We start from the raw sequence: 4,961 nt of genomic DNA, 5'->3' as shown, positions 1-4,961 counted from the left end.
TTTAATGAGGTACGTGTTCCTTTCTTATTAAGACATTGTGTCGGCCCTCAGCCACATCTCCAACTCAGTAGCATTCAACTGGGAATAAAGAAAATCAAGTTTATTACGCTAATATAACAACGTTGGATCGATTTCTTATTTTTTTTCTCTTTCATATTTATTAGAGAGTGACTGAAATTTGAGTTCAATATTAAAATATTTTTATGATATATAATTAAATACAATCAGAAGATGAAATGGCATAAGTAATATGCTCTACAATTGTTATTCTGGCAAATCTCTTGCTTATCTATATATATATATATGTATTCTTTTGGAAAGCCTTTTCACTTGTACTTTAACCATCCTTTTCATTTTCGTTTTTCATTGCTTAAATTAAAAAAACTTGACAAACATATTTCATTTTCTTTTTTTTATTGCTTGAACTAAATATATACAAAAGAAGTGGACAGAGAAACAACTGCCTACATGCCTTTTAAGACAGTTGCTATATAATATACACATCGATTTAGGCACCAATAAGACCCCCCATAAGAAACACACAACTTGTATCATCAACTTATAGATCGGATTAAAAAAAAAGAGTTTCCAAAACTAGCTGTCATTGCTACCTAGGTAAGAGATGGTGCTCGCGTTTTTTAAACTGTCCAATTGTCGGGAGTCATCTGCTGTGTGTCTATCTGCAGCTAAATGCATACAAAGTAACATACAAACAAAGTACCAATAAGACCTTCCTGCTTGTATGAGATGATGTTAAATAGTAAGCTAAAATAAATACTATGACTAAGTCCAATCATGCAGCTAAATGCATCCAAAGTAACATACAAACAGATCAACGGCATAAAACAAGATGCAGAAAAAAAATGTACTGATAATTTTATCCAAGAATAAATTTCATCGCAAAGCACATAAGTAGGACATATAAGAAAAATATCAGCAGAGATTGACATGCCCAGTTTTATTTTATTTAATGTTTTTGGCCAGAAAATGAACTTACAAAAGGAAAATCAAATGTCTGAATTACTCATGGCATAATTTTTTAGCAATTGGTGACAAATACCACATGGTTTAAAAGAAGATTTACTGTTTGTAACGGGAAGGGAGGTTTTGGGGAGCATAGATAAGATTTAATATAACCATACACTTTGCAAAACCTACCTAAACAGCATATTAATTGCATTATTTTCAGACTTGTACAAATAGAAGAAACATCTCCACTACACCAACCAATAAAATTTGTAAGACAAGAGCAGCCAGTTACTGGACATGTAAGATCAAAGGCAACAAAAGCACTAGGATTTCTGACCTGACAGCAAGACTTTTACATAGTCGATCCCAAAAGTCCATGATATGACATCCTGTAAGAACCCTCGAACCCCCTTCCCGGCCATTGACCCTTAGAAGATGGCCATAACCATTAGAATGGACTACACCATGTAAGAGATGGCTGGCGTCCTCCAACTGCTGATACACCCAATCCTCAACATCATCAGTAGTCATTACATGGCTGCATGACTTGCACCTGTATAGGTGAAAGACGCATGGAGTTACATCTTATTAATAACATAACAACTTTGTAAATAAACTAGAATGATCACTCGTGTAAATCCAGCACAACATGAAAGGCATATAATTTCCACTTATCCAGTTTGGCCAGTCAACACAACATGCAAGGCATTTAATGTTTCCGGTGCAAACTAAGAGATTCATTTTTTCATAAACGAAAATATAAAGATAGGTGCAACATTTCACTTTTCTAAGGTTGATCTAGAAAGGGATATGATCACTGTCAACAAGACGCCTAATGACCTACAAATTCAAGATAACCAACGGAAGAATGACATTAAACCGCAAGAAAAATGTCAGAATACATGGCACAATATCCATCAAGCTCATTAACACAAAGGAATTGCTACAAGTTTCTTCATGCTTCAATCATGTTCAATATAACTTGCAAACTATACCTAGGAAAACAACATATGACTATCATATTCGAACAATTAAAGTGGGTTCACATGTGTGGGCAATGACACAGCCAGAGTTCAGGCCAGCAGCAGGCTATGAAGTTAGGTTGGGGAGTAGATAGCTCCTACAATCTCAGTTCACAAATAGAAGAAATCACAGGCATATACAAAGCACAAACATAAGAAATGGACTTAGGAAAACATATATTTAAATTAAGAGATAAATGGATAGTTTACTCTCAAGAATGATGTTTTCGTGTTACTCGGATTTTTGATACGGAATTTGTGTTAAAAGATATAAAGTGTTAAGTTCGGAGAAAATTCGGATAATCGGATCGAACTGAAAATTTAAGAATTTTGCTAGATATTAGAGAAAGGGAAAAGAAGTCATTTCCTATGTTTAAAAGGATAAAATTTAATATGGATCATTGGATCTAAGATGGTTTCCACGTTAAATCTTAACCATTGGATTAAAAATGGCAAAATTGATATTTGGGAATCTTATAAGAACAAAGGTGTAAACTACTAACTCATTGGTATTATTTTAGCTTTTGGATGAGAAACTTGACAAGTAGCTTGATTAGAAACACTAGATTTTAAGGGCAAGATGGTCATTTTGCATTACAATAAATTTAAAATTCATTTTAAGTATCAATAGAAAAAAATTAAATCAAATGAAAAGAAACTTCAAGAATTCCCCATTTTTTGTTGCTGCTGCCGTGAAGTTCAAAAGAAATTTTAGGTAAGTTTTAATTTCAATTTTCAAACATTTTAAGTTGGATTTAAGGTTCAAACATGAATCAAATTTTGTTTTCAATTAAATTCTCTACAAGTTGGTACCATTTATTCATGGTTTCGATTAGTATATGTTATAGATTTTGAGTAGATAATATTTGGGGTTCAAGGATTCAATTGAAATGATGATGGGTTGTGAAAGCTTAAATGTTGTTTTATCATTTCTATACTTGATTGAAGTTGAAAATCAATTGTTAAAGCTTTGAGAATCAATTTGGCTATTCTGGAGGAGTTTAGGGTTTGACATGGAAACATGTTTTGAGTTTAATCGCGAATGATTAAGTGTTTAGAAAGTTTTGAAGTGTTGATTGAAGCGAAAAAATAAAGATATATTATGGAGGACCAATTCGATAAATTTAAAAAAAATAAGGAATTGATGTGTAAATGTTATTTGATGATGGCAATGATTAGGAAATGGTATTATTTTCAAAAATGGGTTGTTTGAAGCTTGAACCCTAAGGTTAATATTGAAGGACTAGTTTGGTTATTAAGGAAAGTTAAAGGGAAATTGTATTTAAAGTGTTTAGACAGTTTGTTATTATTCAAGCTTCATTATTTTAGTTAGAATGTGAAAGTTGGAGTTGAAGCTTTGAAAGAGAGAAAATAAAGTTTTGGTGGAATTATGGTATTCAAGATTAATTTAAAGTATATGAAGTTTATATATGAATTTTTTTAAGAGACTTTTGTTTGATCAGTGAGCATGGCTAGAATTAAATTTTAACTTGTATTTTGAATTGTGTGTGTTTTATAATTTATGCACTTGAAGCATCCAAGTTTAGTCAAGACGAGGTGAACAAAAAAAAGAAAGGAAAAAGAATACGTTTGAAGCTTTTCAGAAGGTTATATTTTAGATTGGTACATAGCGTTAAGGTGAGTGCATTACTATACTTGTACTATTATATATAATATAAAGAATGCTTGCGATAAGCTAATCTTAAATAATTTAAAAAAAAACTGCTTTGATTTATATTATGATATTTTTCATAATATTTTGTTAAATTGGAATTGAATATTTTCGGGTGTGAACTGCCCACTACTCTTTTATATGATAGCTTTGTTATAGTTATGTATGGATATCTTTGATAAATGAACGATATGCGGTTTTAATAGAAATGACCATTGTATGTACATTGAGAGTTCTTAGTATAGTTGGCATGCCATAAAGTAATAGCAACTACATTAGGTACGTAGTACATATGTGTTAATGGTGCTACAGTACTTACAAGATACATTATATAGTACATATGTGTTGATGGTGTTATAGTATTCCTGACCTTTGGTACACTGATACATATGTGTTGATGATATCTTTGTACATGTGATTCGGCATTAAAAGTGTTATTTGTGACTCGCATACCTTGTGTTCTCATTTATTTACTTTGGGCTATGATTTAAAAATAATTTAAAAAGTATATATGTTTGATTGATGAATTTGAAAGTATTTCATTGATTATAACTGATTTGGCATGAAATGCTTTATATCCGAATTGATGATTATCGGGTGATACTTAATATGAATGACTTTGATATAAGTCAGATTTATATTATTATATATTATTCTATGATATCTCCATTCTATCGTTATTTGATATGTTTTGTATTATTTTTTTGATAACGTAGGACCTCCCAAGGCCAGGCTAAAGAATCCGACCCTACGAGGCAACCTTCGGAGAGGCTCAAAGAACCCACCACTCTGTCCCCCGCTTTTTTCCAGGATTCACAGCCAGCGCGGTTCAAACCTAAGACATGAGACCAGCAAGAGCCCTTGCTTTACCAACTGGGCCACGCCTGCGGTGGTTTTTGTATTATTACCATGTATTATATTGTATTTTTATATTAATGTCTCACTAAATCTATACTTAGCGTGTAATCAGTTTACACGTTGGTTGATCGTAGTTATCAGAAGTAAGGAGGAGTTGTGCATCATTTCCTATTTGAGGAAAATTCACAAGCTACTACAGTATTTACATCTTCCTTATGTATTTTGATTTCATAGTTGGCATGTATATGTTTTGGTAGTCAATTTTGTGATGTGTAAGCTCTTTTATAATTATAAAAATCACTAGCTTTTGCGTGATGCATAAAACTAGACTTAAATAGTTTGAAAAATATATTTTTTATATATTTTGTTATAAATAATTTTTATATAATTTTAAAGACAAATATTTCTTCAATTAGTAAGGATTTTTTTTGAAAACTTTA

The 4,961-nt window shown here is 31.6% G+C and overlaps 1 long non-coding RNA gene across 1 annotated transcript; it reads left to right on the top strand.

The window, feature by feature from the left end:
• The first annotated feature begins 2,648 nt into the window (after positions 1 to 2,648).
• Positions 2,649 to 4,696, top strand: LOC120179098. Its single transcript, XR_005521578.1, has 3 exons — positions 2,649 to 2,706; positions 3,526 to 3,629; positions 4,380 to 4,696. It is a non-coding gene; the product is annotated as an uncharacterized LOC120179098 (long non-coding RNA).
• Positions 4,697 to 4,961: the final 265 nt, after the last annotated feature.

This window comes from Hibiscus syriacus, unplaced genomic scaffold (assembly GCF_006381635.1).
Source record: "Hibiscus syriacus cultivar Baekdansim isolate YM2019G1 unplaced genomic scaffold, ASM638163v2 tig00112400_pilon, whole genome shotgun sequence".
Lineage (NCBI taxonomy): Eukaryota > Viridiplantae > Streptophyta > Magnoliopsida > Malvales > Malvaceae > Hibiscus > Hibiscus syriacus.
Note: the sequence above shows the minus strand (reverse complement) of the source record. Positions and strands in the feature narration are given on the sequence as shown.